The 16,614-nt window shown below is 46.2% G+C and overlaps 2 long non-coding RNA genes across 3 annotated transcripts; both read left to right on the plus strand.

Annotated features, from left to right (window-relative positions):
- The first annotated feature begins 2,716 nt into the window (after positions 1–2,716).
- On the plus strand, positions 2,717–5,785 carry LOC111837908 (uncharacterized). 2 transcript variants are annotated; one of them, XR_011984243.1, is made up of 6 exons: positions 2,717–3,736; positions 4,043–4,547; positions 4,656–4,834; positions 4,990–5,095; positions 5,264–5,358; positions 5,572–5,785. It is a non-coding gene; the product is annotated as an uncharacterized lncRNA (long non-coding RNA). The 2 variants fall into 2 exon arrangements; XR_002836757.2 differs by having other exon boundaries at positions 4,656–5,785.
- Positions 5,786–6,016: 231 nt separating this feature from the next.
- On the plus strand, positions 6,017–15,780 carry LOC111837919 (uncharacterized). The gene is made up of 3 exons (XR_002836763.2): positions 6,017–6,395; positions 13,192–14,508; positions 15,026–15,780. It is a non-coding gene; the product is annotated as an uncharacterized lncRNA (long non-coding RNA).
- Positions 15,781–16,614: the final 834 nt, after the last annotated feature.

Here is a 16,614-nt window from a genome sequence, read left to right on the forward strand (position 1 = left end):
GTGAAGGAAGTGCATGGCCGGGGAGAGAGGCCAGCTTCACGGAGCAGAGAGGGTGGTCTTTAAGTGAAACAGGCACAATAGCTATGCTGCCCAGATAATCAGAAAATTAATATAGCCGAGAGAAAGAGAGAAAAGAGGGAAAAGCTCCCACCTCACCAAAATCATGTCATGTGATCTCTATTCATTCTGTGGAAAACTTAAAAAGTAAAAGTATTTTCTTGCAGTTCCCCAAAATATTGTATCCAATTTTTTTCCAAATTATCATTATTACAGATACTTTTATCTAGTGGGTTTTCTGTTACAAAAAAGAACATATTTTACAAATTTAACACACACAGTGTTTTTTTTTTTACTGCCCCCATTACAGTAGGTACCCAAAGTGAGGCGTGAAACACCTCTGGACGCGTGAGGCCATGGCTGGCATGGCAGTGCACTGTAGACGAGGTGACGGTTTTTAAACACTGTAAAGCAGCAGCTGTTTGTAGGACAGCGGGTCACGTGCTGAAATGTGTGCGGGGGGGGGCAAATCCTTTAAATGTGAGATTGGCCTCGAGGGACCCGGGTTCAGCCGCAGCTTACAGCTGTCCCCCTCTCCCCCGGGGGCCTGAGGCAGGCAAGGCCAACGTGCCTCAATGCCAGTTCATGAAGTTCACGCAAGCGGACGGTTTGCTGAGCTCCCCTCCCTCCCTCTTCAAGCGTAGTGTGACGTCCCTCAGCAGGACGGAGGGGGCCGTGTGACCCATTATCCAGGCTCGAAGTATAAACATAGCGACCCTCTGAATCCCCACGAAGCCTGGTCCCGCTCAGCATGGCGTGGACTCCAAGCAAAAACAGAACGATGAAGTAAAACTGAAATTAATATGTGGAATTTAGAAATAAACACACAAGCAGGATGCAGAGGTGGTCATGCCACAGCTGTTGGGCTTTAAGAAAGGCACATGGCTATTTAAAGGCTATTCTCATTAGCATTGCGAGCTGTTTACTCACAGTCTGATTATAAAAAGTGATGCAATAATAAACAGCTATAATCGAGGTGTAAAAAATAAAACTTGTGAGAAATATTTAGTTGGCAGGCTGGTATGAGGATGTAAGATGCAGGTAAGACTGAAAAGCCGTTCCCATCCTTACATGAAGGACTGACCTGCTGTTTTTCTTACCAGAAGTTCCATCATGGCTTACAAACTTTGTTAAGAGGCTTGTGTTCAGAGTTCTGGCTGCTACATTTGGTTCCTGGTTGCATAAGGCATCACATGGACAGGAAACTTAGGCCAAAGCTTGATAAACAGACTGGTTACCTCTGTTCTCTGTCTACTCCAATGACGACGTATGTGCTGTTTACTATAGCCTTTCATACTGTACTTATAATCCCCAAATGCGGAGGACGGCTTTGTTTTTAGGAAGTACAGGTGTTTGTACAATCTTCTGTTTAATGGTTTACTCCGACTGCTCACTGTTGATGGTTTCAGGTTGTGTTTTTTCAAGGAAAACATTAGTCAGACAATGCGTGGGAACATTTTGTCCCCATCCTGAACGCCGTGTAACCTAGCTGAGCTGGCTCACGGCTACCCAGGTGATGTCATCACATCGTCGCTCTTTGTTTTCTCCAAACTGACCGTTTTGAGAAGCTTTCTGAGAGAGAGACTGACTTCAGCAGGGTTGAGTTGCCGGTTGGTGGGTGGCGCCACGCATCTGAGTCAGGGGGTGACATCAACCCAGCAGCCTATCAGACTGGCTTTCCAAGCGAGGCATTAGTCCACTAGGCCTGTTGTGTCATGGTTAATGCAGTTGTTTGTCCGGGGACAGTGGGAACTCTTAGTTCATCTGACAAAATGTCCACCAGCTTGGTGGGATGAGCAACGCTCGTTGGCTAGCTTGAGTGGAGAAACGGGGCGTTCGGTCTCCAGTGGGTTAGACGAGTCGTTCATAGAACCGCTTCCCAGTTGAATTTGATTCACATTACATGATGTCACTCAGATTCCTGTCATTCGATCTTCTGTGTGTCACATTATTTATGATAAGTAGGGAACATGAGCCTTTGCGGGCGAAATCTTAGCTTTCATAAATCTACTGAACCGTCTCAGAGTCAATATTAATTCGATTTATTCAAAAATCAATAATATCAGAGATACAGAAGCACTTCATTCACAGATGACGGTATGTACAGCAGTTTCATGGAAATGACTTCGAAAGTTTAGCTGGTTAAGTTAGAAGTTGGGCCTCTATGTTTGAAGTGAAATGGAAAGCTAAAAACAAAGCTATTGAGCTATTGCCAAAAGTTACTGTGAAAGTTAATTTGAGGGCAGATTTGAAGCAGGTGATGTCTTTCTGTTACAGCCATGGGGTCTGTTACCCCCCATCTTTTCTCCTCTTTCGGCGTGAGTGTGTCTATCACAGTCTATAAAGGTGAGCTTTAAGCAGTGATGACCTCAGCTCTATCCCACTTGGCAATAAAAAGTGCTAACAGAACATGTGATTCTTACATCAGCCACTATAAAGCTTCATTAAGCTAAACATGTCATTACAAGCACTGATTAGTTTCCCCAACAAAGGCCCTCAGATAGGCAATTAATAATCGCCAGTTTGTATTATGTATCATAATAAAGAATGTCAGTGATTTTCATGTGACTCGCTGAAGAGGGGAAGTGATATTCTCGGTTTCTGTTACGTTTTTTTTTGCTTCAGGAAAAGGTGTACCTATTTAAAGGTCACACGGCAATTCTGAAAGTGAAGTAGCAGGATGTGAAACTGTATAAAGAGGAAGGACAGTGTCACAGTGTTGAACACGCTAGCTCAGAATTACCAGGAGACTCTCATAGAGTTTATTTTTTCCAATCAGATTTTTGGCCATAAATACATGTAATTTTCTTTAACTGTGAAAGCATATATGCCTCAAGATGTCCATGAGATGTCCCTGGGTGGCAAGCAGGCTTTCCATAACAATTAATTATTCAAAATCTGAAGTGCTTTTCAAAATTCTATACATCTCCATCCCAACCACCTCTTTTCATAATTACTTATCCTGTGCAGGGGTCTCAGTAATTGTGTGCTTTCACTTACACTTATTTGAGATTGAATTATCTGTACTGGATAACAAACTAATCAAATAACAGTGTGATGAAATTTAATCAGCAACTCATCTCCAATAGGATAAGAACTTTCTACACTACTCTACTCTACTACCCCCCCCCCCACTCTGGCCTAAAATATGGACATTATTCACACCAACAACATACTGCTAGACCCACTATCCACCTGTAGACCCCAAGCGAGCTCGATGGGCCGAATGGCCTAATCTCGTTTGTATAGTTCTTATGTTGTTATATTCTTCTCAATATAGGGACACCACCAGTACAGGTGAAGTACTACAGGTAGGATTTGCTATCTGACATTATGTTATGGTGATCTGCAGTTAGGTGTGATGGGCGTGGTGTATTAATTACATCTGTGTAATACAGGGTTACACTGTCTGTAATGTCCATTTGTCTTGCCGCAAGGCAAAGGCCACGAAAAAAAAGTTCCTCTTCGCCTTTTTCATGATTTCCCAGGTTCCCCAATCCAGGCCTGGAGGAACGTAACTGCCACTCGCCAAGGGCCTGATGGACGGGCTAGAGAACCACAGCATCACACAACTGAAAACGTTAAGCCAAGCTAAACCCTTTCCAGCAGCTGATTATTGCCCTGTGATGAACAGTCATTTAGCAAATGACTTGACAGCAAGAGGCCGTTCTATACAGAGGCAAGTCAGAGAAAAATAAACTTTTAAAAATGAAACATAGGTCAGGTCAAGTGTTCCACTAACTGGAAAAACTAACAGTTACAGTAATTCGGCATTTAAACGCACTTAAATGTCTTTTCCTTTCCATAATGAGCTTGACTTTTACCCCACCTGCTGTGTTGATGACATTGAGGCAATATGGTAACACGTCACTCAGAAAAACACTTGTTTGTGTCTGTTGTCCTTAACTGCAAATTAAACATGACCTTTAAGCAGGAGCTAGTGTGCCTCCACAGTAAGTTTGTGTGTTTTTCTTGCTACGTGTAGCTGTTTCAGAAAAGGTCGCGCAAGCCTACGGCGTAAGTCCAAACGTGGGCGTCAGCCTGTGCGACAGACCGCGTTACCACACCATCGACCGTGGAGCTGTGTTGACGCACTTCACCTGAGCAGTCTGAGTGCCAGGAGACATCTGCTGGAACTGGGGACAGGATAGACAGGAACTTCGGTGGCTGTGGAAAATTCCAGAAAAGTTCTCCTCTGCGATTAAATCAGTCCATCCATCGAACCTATTCCTATGCAGGGCTGCAGTGGTCCAGTGCCTATCCAAGCAGATGCAGGCACAAAGCAGTGAAGAACCTGGGATGGGGCACCATCCCTTTGCAGGGCAGTGTGCTGAGGTTAGCATGGTCTCCTCACACCTCTGGAGACCAGGGTGGGATTTTCTGCCCCAGCTTCATGTGTGGAGCTTGCATGTTCCACTGGGTTCTCCGGTTCCCCCTCCCCAATTCTAAGAACACTCAGAGGTGAATTGGACTCGCCAAGTCGTCTGCAGGTATGAGACAAAGCTTCTGCTCAAATAATGTGCAAATTTTCCTGAAAAGACATCAAGCATGCAGACGCAAAGAAGTGTAGAAAGGGCCATTATTAATGATTATTTTAGCAGGCACTACATGTGGGAGGGGCATCCATGCTTAGCCAGCAGCACGGTGGGACTGGAGCCTTCCCCAACCCAGCTGTAGGGTTTGAACCCACAACCTTCCGGCCACGGCACAGATAGCTCACCTCCGGAGCTACACCCCACCCCATGAGAGAAAAGCCTCAACTGGGATTCAGCAAAAGGTTCTAAAAAGGCATCTTTCTGTTAGAGGTGGAATTTCGTTATTTTGTTACAAAATGGCCTGTGACGCTATAACAGCTTCTGCCATTTGCCCGAGCCTGTTTGACACAGAAAAGTAAAAATTAATGAAACCCATGTTATCCACCTTGTTCCACAGCGTCTTTTCCATTCACCCTCGTGTGCTGGATTAATCTCTTAGGAATAGCATTCGCCTCGTCCCACAAAAGGAAGGCGACATTGTCACCAGCAAAGAAGGAGAAACGGTGAGTGATTTTGCCGCCTCACGAAGATGCTGTTCAGCAAGCCATCACCTTTTGCAGCTCCTGTTTCATACCATGCAGATTCTTCATTCGCTTTAAGTAAAATATCATGTTGACGGACACCCCGCCATGTGTTCAATCATCATGCTCTGGACTTCCTCCCATGACTAGCTGCGCGCAGCGCTGATTGGACTGGTGAAATATTCAAGAATCGTACTGACAGACAATGATTGTCTGAGGGGACTTGGTCTGAGCTGCAGAGGCAGGTTTGTTGATTCTGGGGCCCAAATCATAAAGTTGAGGGCCCCTCTGCTCCCTCAAGTGTAGTGACTGTTTGTGGCCAGCATGGGCCCCCAAACCTTTGGGTCCCATCCGAATGTATGGTGGCAGACGCTGCCTCACCTTGAGAGAGCATTGGGGCGGAGGGTGGAATTTTACTTTTGCTCACCCACGTTCTTTCTGCTTGCATATGGATTCAGAACAAACCAGGTGAACTGCTGTCTCCTGACTGCCCCTAGTGACCCATCCAGAGTATCTGCCAGGTCTTTCCTCATCTTTTCACTCCTCTGGTCTACCTGCTCAAGCCAGGACTCAGGCACGGTGCTCAGTATGGCTCCGTTTTGCCAGATGATCACCACTCAGTCACTCTGGTTCTGAGGAGCTTAGGAGCAGATCACAGATGCGTGTTCACCAGCTTCATGAACCTTCATCCAAGTGTGCGGAGAAAAAAAAAAAGACGGTAACATGTATTATGTTCTGTATTAATTAACCACAAACTAAGTCTTACTTACATACTGATCTCACATTAATTCATAATTAGTTAATTGTGATGTATGTATTATCTCAGGCAGTTACCATATTTGTTACAATATGTATGCATTCTGTAAACCTTTGTGAACTACTGAAGGAACAAGTCATGAATAACACAAGTGAAATACTGATCTCATGTTTGCTCATCATTAACGAATCGTGACTTACCTTTTGTCTCAAGCAGCAACTATATTTGTTCATAATTTGATCATGATTTGTACTTCAGTAGTAACTGAGTTATTGCTTAGTATTTGTGCCAGTCACCGAAAAAACTCCCCGAGAGAGTTAACAATGAAGTGATACTTCTGCAGAAACGTTCCAACTCCATGTAATATGTGATGGCAGGTTTCTACCAGGACTTTCCCAGGCACGTGTAGCCACCTGATACAGCGTCACTGAGAACCTCTTTACTTCAGGAAGACCATTAACTGCCACAGCTTTGGAAGGAGATGATACAGAAAGTTCCTCCATGGAGCCCATCCATCAGACTGTGGTAGGTCTCCTATGAGCCGGCCCTCCCTTCACCAAAACCGGGGTTTGTTGTTTCTGGAGCCACCCTCAGATAATTAGCTAGCGAGCAGAGTCAGAAGATCATAGTTAGCTAGCTAGTTAGCAGAACATGCTGCTTCAGCATCTCAAAATAAATAATGGATTTTTTTATATTTAGTGTAGTGACTGTTTGTGACCAATAGGGGGCCAAACTTCAGGGGCCCCATGCAAACACCACCACTGAGCGCAATGCTCCCATTTTCTCCAGCAGTGCTCCCCATCTGAGGACTCCAGCGCAGCTGCATGCTTAAGGTTTCTAACAAACCGTGAAGGGCCCCGCGATTTAGGCCGCAGCCCTGCTAACGGGTAACATGGGGGGTGGGGCACAGCATTAAATCACTACGCTGTTAGATCACCACACCATTCAGCCAGCTACGCTCTGCTGCCGATAACCCGACAGAAACAAAAGTCACAAGTGAGTGATCTTTTAAGAATGATAGGTATAACCCCAGTGAATTATTAATCACCTTGCTTTATTTAGCAAACAGCACCTAAGGGAGTAACTCTCAGACGACAGAAGCTAAAAGCTTTTCTCAAGGGCCCAGTGGTGACATCACCCAGCGAGCCACAGGAGCTGAACCGACGACCTTCTGATCAGAAGCAGAGTCATAAGCCACAGAGCCACACCCCAGCTAATTTGTGATTGGACGAACAATCAAGCAGCTCACCCTCAAATACGTAAATGGAATAGAACACTAAATAAATAAAAATGTAAAAAACATGGCTTGTTCTCCTTGGGATCGGAAGGTTGCTGGCTTAAATCCCATGGTCCGCAAAGTGATGTCACTCTTGGGCCCTTGAGCAAGGCTCTTCAGCCCCAATTGCTCCAGGGACTGTCTGATCCTGCTTTCCCAAAAAATGTGCATCACTTTGGATAAGAGCGTCTGCTGAATTAAAATGTTAAAGGAACATCTCCCTAGATTCACCTTCAGGCTTAATTCAGCTCCAGACAATTTGACTCTATGTCACACAGTAACTGTTTTCTAAGAAAGATTAACGATGATTATAATGGCGTGAAAAACTTCTTCATCTCTTAGTCACACCTATCATGTTACTGCAGGTCTTTAGCCATGAAACTCAGAAATGTTCTATGTGACAAGGGGGTTAGGGAATGGATTTACTGTGTCATTCCTGATGTCACCGAGTCCGGTATTCGTGTTACTCTGCGAATTGTGAATTCCATCCATCCACCATCTAACCGTCTAACCGCCTGTCCTGATGACTCAAAACAAGTGACATTTGGAAACAGGACATTTGCGTTCGTTGTGTTGACCTTAACATTTTGATCATTAAAATGGGGGTGGAGTGTGGCTCAGCAGGGTCGATGTATCCGGAAAAAACACCCAGTTTGTGCTTTAACAACAGGCAGATCTGAATCTTCATCACACTCAATGAATCAGAAATATATATAAAATCATGCATAAACACAGAACGGTTCAGGGGTGTTGCACCAGTCAATCAGACACATGTTAAGTCAAACAGCCCACAGCAAAGCTACGCTAATTCACTGGAGGTCAGAGTGAACCCACAATCCCCACGGCTGTGAGTTGGCGAGATATCTATCCTTTTTGACTCAATAAGCATATTAGGTCCGATCTTCGATCCATTTTATGATGATTTATTGCAATTAATGTAAAGATGAAAAGTGAACTTCTGAAGTGAGTGCTGGCTGTGAAGGCTCCGTAATGCACTGGCATCCTGTCCAGAATGTAGCCCAGCCTGGTGCCCTGTGCTGCCTGGGAAAGACTCCAGCCCCCACCCCCAGGACCTTGAACAGAATAAGCGGATAGATAAATGGATTTTTAGTGTGCAGAACTCCACTTTACTTTAAAAGTGTTATGGGTAATTTAGAGATGCCTATTAGCCTGACTTGATGTCATTGGACAGCAGGAGGAGATTGAAGCACCCAGAGGAAACACCAATTGACACCCTACTCCCCTTTCCCCCCCAACCACCCCAACAGTGGCTAAACTTAAGGATAAATGGCATCTGTTAAAGGCCTGAGGTGGCAGGAAACTGGACCGGAACTGGCACCAGGTTCCTCTTTCAGTTAAGAGCTTGTGCCCTTGCTGGTGCCCAGCTGGCCTGTAATGGCAGGCCATGGGTGAAGTGAAATGTGCGGGATGCAGATTGTCGGGGGCGGAGATGGGAACCAGTGAGGTGACATGTGGCCTATTGGTGCCGGCAAGTCACATGCCAGTTTTGGGCTCAGAGCTCCTGAGGAATACGCTGGTAAACAGCACCGGGAAGTGCCTCACTCTGGAGGCCGCAGCCCATCTTCCCAAAGGGGAGCCATCCTTGCATTCCATCCAGCCACATTGTGGCCCAGTGCTATGATGCGGGGCCAATGTGGAGCAGTAAGAAACGGCCTGAGGTGACAAGGGTCAAAATCCAGCCAGCTGGGAATGTCAGTCATGTGACCTGCCAGTCACATGACCTGTTCACTCACCTGGCTATGTGTGACTAGAGATCCGCACCATGTGTTAAATGGGCATTAGGTGTCATTATGTTAGTAATATTGTTCAATGTATAACAGCACAAGTCGGTATGGTATGAAAGGCCATTGAAGATGACCTCCAGGATGAGGTGAGCACTGTCTCCCTGACGACCTCCGGGATGAAGTGAGCACTGTCTCCCTGACGACCTCCGGGATGAGGTGAGCACTGTCTCCCTGACGACCTCCAGGATGAGGTGAGCACTGTCTCCCTGACGACCTCCGGGATGAGGTGAGCACTGTCTCCCTGACGACCTCCGGGATGAGGTGAGCACGGTCTCCCTGACGACCTCCGGGATGAGGTGAGCACTGTCTCCCTGACGACCTCCGGGATGAGGTGAGCACGGTCTCCCTGACGACCTCCGGGATGAGGTGAGCACGGTCTCCCTGACGACCTCCGGGATGAGGTGAGCACTGTCTCCCTGACGACCTCCGGGATGAGGTGAGCACTGTCTCCCTGACGACCTCCGGGATGAGGTGAGCACGGTCTCCCTGACGACCTCCGGGATGAGGTGAGCACGGTCTCCCTGACGACCTCCGGGATGAGGTGAGCACGGTCTCCCTGACGACCTCCGGGATGAGGTGAGCACTGTCTCCCTGACGACCTCCGGCACGAGACAGACTGACTCGGGTTGTGTGGGGTGGCTGGAGTTTGGAGGACCCATGTGATTTAGGTGATATATATACAGTATGGAGAGAGACAGCAGCAGCTGAGAAGACTGTAATGCTGAGCTGGAAAATCTCTGGGGAGCACAGTGCCTTGACAAGGGCATTTGCCCATCGGTGCCCTTGGTTACGCAGCGGGGTGTCGATCAGCTGGACCCCATCAACAAAGGGACCTTCTCTGACCCTAAGCGCCTGTAGGCGACTGATAGGGAGAAAGCAGAGGAGCAGGATGGACGCGGGATTCAGCTGGTGCCGTGGCGATGGTCTGTGTGGGTGTGTGTGGCTCACAGCATCTTTGGGATGATTAATTCGTGACACATTCCAGCGCGTAGGCACTGCGTGGGTGACTGACGGGTGCTGGAGCAGCCTGTGTGTAACCCACACATGACGGCCTGATTCAGAGTCCACCTGCTCAGGTCGAACAGACGGATCAGGCGAGCAGATCCAGCCGGGCCGTCAGCAAGGAGCGGATCACAATTAACCTGACTGCACGGCATGTTCCGCGGGAGGTCACGTGCTTTTGGATCGAGCCCTGGGACATTAGGAGGGCTGGAGGCTCGAGTGACCAGGGGCAATGAGAAGACGCAGAAATCAGAGGAGTCCGCGTTCGCGTTTGGGGTAATGCTCTCTCATTAATGACAGAGATAGCAATATTACTGTCTCACTAATGATGGGGTTTGTGTTATTAAATTCCAGCTGCTTGACGTGACAAGCAGAAAGTTTACTTCCAGAAGCACAGCAAATTTGCAGCGTGTTTTTTTTGCAAAGAGCACATTTAGGGTGTGATCCATACCGCACCCGAGCACAACTGACCCCTAAAGTCCTTTCTTCCCTACTACTTCCTTATTTTCTTCATGATATACCAAAGCGGCTTCTGGCATGCTCCACTAACTAAATTTAATAAACACAAGGATGCAGCAAATTTTGGACATCACAATTCACTTCTTCTTAGTATTTTAGGCGTATAGTACTGAAAAGCCGGCGTCCAGACAGATTTTTTACGCTTGTTATTTAAAGAAAAACTTAAACACGGCAGCATATGGGTCACTTTGGTCTACGGCAGATGTACAGTGTTTGCTGGAAATTTGGGCTGACGAGAGTATCGAGAAACAACTGGGTGCAACATACAAAACTCTGAGTAAAATACCGAAACATCTTCATACAGCGTGATTACATGAAAATCGCTGCTTGCCTACTGATGAATTTATGAGGCCTGTGTGTCATCGTGCCCAAAATGACCCCAAATAAGCCACAAAATAAGGACATCAGTCATGAAGTACATGTTGTGCTCTGCAGTAGCGCTTTTCTTTCTGTTTTCTTTGACACCAAACGCCGCACAGAGGTGATAAAAGTGCACTCAGGTCTGGAATTTTAAGCACAATGTGAGCGCAGACCAGTAGGGAGGGGGGACAACCATGCTCAGACACGATACTAGGCACTTGGGCCAAGTGAGAGCACGCCCTTGAATGAACTTTGATCCACAAATTCACATTGCTAAACCAATCTGGTGTGGTATGGGGGGGGCTGACCCTTCAGTTTCACAGAAGTGCAACGGAGGAGGACATTTATTTGATGCACATTTGCATCGTTATGACAAGAACATTTTTTAATAATAGAAAACTGTGGGAGAAGAATGCATTTGTATGGTTATGACAAGTACTTACTGGTACATTTAACCCTTTAAACTGGCAGTGTGTACTTGTAGCAGTTTTGTTAATGCATGTTTATAATATCGCTAGCTGGCATGCTTCTCTCTTATCTTCACATATTTTCAAAAGCAACATTATTCATTAGCAGAATGAAAATATTGTGGTATACCCAAACTACCACGGTATACTGTATTATACAGTCATTCCCATTTTTGCACAACTCTGTGAAGAACCTGAATATTTTTAGCGCTAGTATGACTGCACCTTTTGGGTTATTACTGTCTCATTAGTTAATGTTCTGGTTAGGATTATTACCGTCTCATTAGTTAATGTTCTGGTTAGGATTATTACCGTCTCAATAGTTAATGTTCTGGTTAGGATTAATACCGTCTCATTAGTTAATGTTCTGGTTAGGATTAATACCGTCTCATTAGTTAATGTTCTGGTTAGGATTATTACCGTCTCATTAGTTAATGTTCTGGTTAGGATTATTACTGTCTCATTAGTTTATGTTCTGGTTAGGATTATTTCCGTCTGTGAAGAACATAGTGAGGACCCACATCTTCAGGGTTGTGAGTGTGATTGTGTGTGTGTGTATGTCTGTATGTGTGTGTGTGTGAGGGGGGGGGGGGGGGTTCTTGTTTTCTCTCACAGCCCGGAAACGTACCGTTACATAAAGCGATATCTCTACATTAGGACAGTGTCCCTGCAATGGACTGGCATTCCGTCCAAGGTGCCCCCTGCCTGCTGTCCTGTGCTTCCTCGGATCGGGTCCAGAATCACCGCGACCCTCTACTGCACTCATGGAAAAGAGATGGACTATTTAAAATAAACATTTCACTCAACAAATTGCATCCTGTCCAGGGTACCCCAGCTTTGGGCCTTATGCTGCCTGGGACAGGCTCCAGGCCCCAGCCCCCCCCCCCCTCCACTTTTGCCCTTGGATTTCTTCACCTCTGCTGGTGATTTCTTACTTGCCGTCATGGAGCTGCCCACCAACACCATCAAGCCCGCAATAGGGAGCCGTCTACCAGACAGCACTTGGAAAACATCAAAATCTGATCAGGTGGGGGTGGGGGGGGATACTGAAATCCCAAGCTGCTGGTCAGCCTCTCCGGCGAGCCGTGTCCCCCCGAACCCCCAACAGATGTCCCTGTGGGTCTTGGCGCCGATGCTAGCCTTCAGCTCGCCGGGCTCCTGAGGGCGCCGTGGGCTTGGGGCCGTTTCGCCGGCCCAGTCCCGCCCCCACGTCCTCTTCTCGCTCCAATTGCAGTCACCGGACTGCTGGCCCGCGAGTTCTCACGGCAGATTGGCGTTACGGTGGCCATCTTGGTTGCTATGGCAAAATCCCGCCATGCTCCTGGAGGGGGGGGGGGGGTCTACTCTCAGCGGCTCGGAGAAACAGCTGCTAGGGGATATAAACACTTTGCTGAGAGGTACGGCAAGGGCTGGGTTCGGATTAACAGTCTTCCAGTGCAGAGAACAACAATAGAAAGAAAAAATGATTCATATAGGCATTAAAACAGACATGCTTACTGAGGCTAAACTCCCTTTATGGACACACTGAAAGAGGAGGATTGTGGGTTAGGATATATCTGTCTCCATGTCTGTTTGAACAATACTCTTTTACTGGTATTTTTTATTGTCATTTTCATTGCCTGTTACACTGTCATCATCCAGTGGAACTTTAATATATAAATGTGGCATTTTCTGGGATCTAGGCTTCTGGGGAGTAAGGTCTGGTTGGTGGAGGGGTGGGGGGGTGGTTAGGGTTTGGGATAGGCATGGGCATCAGTTGACCTGAGGGACAATGCAGACCTGGCACGGGGAGGGGGGGGGGGAGGACTTTTTTCATGTTTCTTTCACGCTCGGATGGGGGCCCATATTGAGCTGTCAGTCTCGGTGAGCGAAGACTGTCCTCTTTCTCGCAGATTGGCGTGAGCATGCGTCCGTGGGCGTCAGAGCATGACGCGAGCAGCTGGATCCCCGAGTCAGCAGATGCACGGAGCCCCCGATGGCGAGACAGGAAGCCACCGTCCACCATGCGGCGTCTTCTACATCAGCTCCTCTGGCTAGAATCGAGGAAATGCGGGCATGCTCCAGTCTGCAACCAGAGGATGGTGTGCAGTTCAGTGGGTTAGGCCTCTGTGATCAGAAGGTTGCTAGTTCTGATCCCATGGTCAGCAGAGTGATGTCACTACTGGCCCCCCGAGCAAGGCCTTTAACCCCCAGTTACCCCAGGAAGTGTTTGATCCTTTGATGCTTTGGGTAAAAGCATCTGCTAAATTAATGTAATATGCCTCACTAAACATGGTAGAAAAGTGAAGTAACCTCAGTTTTGTGATTATGCTCATATGTTCGCAAAAAAATGGCATTTTTAGGAAGTCAATGTTTGTTTATCTCTGCTCTAATAAACACGTCAGAAGGTTGCAGCCTCGTCACGGCGCGGATGCATTCATAGCCACGGGGAAAGGAGCAGGCGTGCCATTTAATTGCGATCTCGGCTGGGGAACTTGGGGCCACTCAGGCTGCATTAATTACCCAGCGAGACAAACAGTTGGCTAATGGAAGTAGCATCATGCTTAACAAGTACAGCAGGTAAACCAGCTTTGATGGGTTTACATCCCTCCATCTTCCATAGCCCTTTTTGAAAAGGGATTTACAGCAAGCCATCAATTCATTCCTCTGCATGTCTTTTGAAATACAGGAGGAAACTCACACAACATGCAGACTTGCATATGCAGATTCAATCCCCAACTCAGGAGGTTACATAAGGGCGCGTTTGTTGTGGCCCCCATGCAAATGCTTGGTTTGAGTGGCGATAAGCACCGCTGCTGATGTTACAAGATGACCAACTAACTAACCAACTAATGCTGTGTGACTCATCTTCATCACGTGCCAGCTGCAACTCACAGCTGATTGGTCATTGTGTGACCAGCTGACCTCCCTTCAAATGTTAATGCCATGTTCTATGTCATAGAATGAGTGTAGGGGTGTCTCTACTTAGAGATTCTGCATAAATCATTCCACAGTAGGTTGGCTCCTTACTGCTTCCTTGAAGAATAATGTTGGGACAGTTAGAGGAGAGACATTTTCTTTTTTAGAGCAGCGTTCCAGCCTGACAGCTACAGCCAGAATTATGTAATATCACGTCCCCCCCAAAGACAACCAAAGATAACCGAAGACGCATCACGAGGCCGGGGCTTGAGGAGACCGCGGACAGAGGATGAGAGAAGATACAAAAGCAGGTCAGAAATTCCGTCCTCATTAATATATATGTGAAGGAAGCTGAAAACTGCTGAAAAGGCCTCGATGTCATTAGGCTGGGGGGGGTCTTTACTCACCATGAGGCTTGCGTCCGTCCCAAACGGGCCAGCAAGCCGCTCCATAACAATGTCAAGACAGCATGCACGACATTCCACAAATAGTCTCCCAAGAATTTCATCTGCGACATTATTTTTTGGGATATAAAAATGCTTTCATGCATGGTTAAGAAGTGCAGGGCTATTTATTTGCTGTTAAGGATGCAATCTTAATGGGGTCAATTTCTAATTGTTCAGTGTGGGGGGGGGGGGGTGATGTACTTGCTATTGATACAAATTGTGAAAATTCTTATTACATTTCCCTTAAGTGAAACTAGCATTAGCTAAATCATCAATATAACTGAAGCTCATGCTTTCCAAAATATTCCAAAAAGTAGGGCTCTGAATGGCTGATGAAATGTGTGTGACATATTTAAAAGCATGGTTCTTATTAATATTTCAGAGCAAATTAAACAGAAAGTGTCAACCACCTCTCGGACTCTCAGAGTGACTGTGGATGGTCTCCATGATGACATGACCATCGATTCGTCGATGTTGCTTCATCTCATTTCATGCCGGGAGCTGAGGTTCCCAAACTCATATTACTCAGAAGGTGTCACGGCAACAGGGCCATCGCCATGGGAGATGGGAGTGTGGGTAGGCATGGCTGAGGTATCACAAATGACATCTAAAAACATACTATACTATAATTATTAAACCTGCGATATCTGCTATCAATCACTCCCTCAGATTTAGGTGTAAAATAGTCACTATTAGACCTGGTTCTAAAAAGCAAACAGCTTCCGAACAGCAAATCATGGCTGCCACTTAGCACAGAACACAGATGGGGTCAGAAGGTTCAGTTACTGCTTGTTGAAATAAAGTGGATCCTACCCGGCACTGCGTAGGGATACCTAATAATGTGGGTCAGAGTCCTGCACGGGACCACTTTTGGAGACCTGCACCCGTGATTATTTCAAATTTAAATCCGCACCCGCCCAGGCCCGTTAACATTCAGCCCGTTACCCGTCCGTACCCGTGATAAATTACACACAATTATTTTTTCTATGCACCTCTCAGCGTAACAAGCGCTAGGCCTACATGAATTTTGAAGTGAAAAGTCAGTTTAACACAAAATCAAATCAGATAGATCTAAGCTATCCATACTGTGACTAGCGTGAAAGAGAGAACACGACGACACGCTTCAGCAAGGATTCAGACGTGTATGTGAATGTTTGTCGAGGCGGTTATCTAATGGTGCGTTAGTTTTTCTCTCTTTTTTTTTTTTATTTGTACAAACCATTATAAACAACAGTATTATCAACAGTATAATCAACAGTATACAACCAAGTTTTTCTCTCCGAACTCGGAAATTCCGAGTTGAGTGACATCACGTCCGACAATCTCCCGTTCGAGCTACCACATCTCGGAACAAACATGGCTGCCTCCATCAACACGCTGCTGTGTGTTGTTGCTTTATATTTTAGCAGATTTTTAGTGAGATTATTTTTTCCGAGAGACAAACACGAACTAGTCAAACTACATTAAAAGCTTTATAAAATATTTTAGCACATTCATAGCAATATTCTTTTTTCGAGAGGCAAACAAACCAAAGACACTAACAAGTCTGGTAAAAATCTGATATTGCATGATAGGATACTGTTTACGGTCATGATATGGTATTCTCTAAATCGAACACGTGCAGTTACATTTATAACTATTAATACATTTAACAAAATAAACATTTTTAAAGATTTATAAAATAGAATTACTGTTGAGTGTGTAAGCCGCCATGTTGAAATTACGTCACAGGAGCATCTCGCACAACAAAATCTTGTCCGACGTCAACGTCATAAAAGAGGCGTGTTTCCGACGGGAAGTGGCGTTTTTCGTGACGTTTTCATCCGAGTTCCGACTTGGAGGTACCCCGGGCCCCGACCCGACATACTGAACAAACTGTGATGACAATTTGTACATGATAGTCTAATACATAGATATTTTCGCTTATATGTTATTTTTGCAGGCTACAATACTGTTTTGATTGACCTGCTA

Source organism: Paramormyrops kingsleyae, chromosome 19 (assembly GCF_048594095.1).
Source record: "Paramormyrops kingsleyae isolate MSU_618 chromosome 19, PKINGS_0.4, whole genome shotgun sequence".
Lineage (NCBI taxonomy): Eukaryota > Metazoa > Chordata > Actinopteri > Osteoglossiformes > Mormyridae > Paramormyrops > Paramormyrops kingsleyae.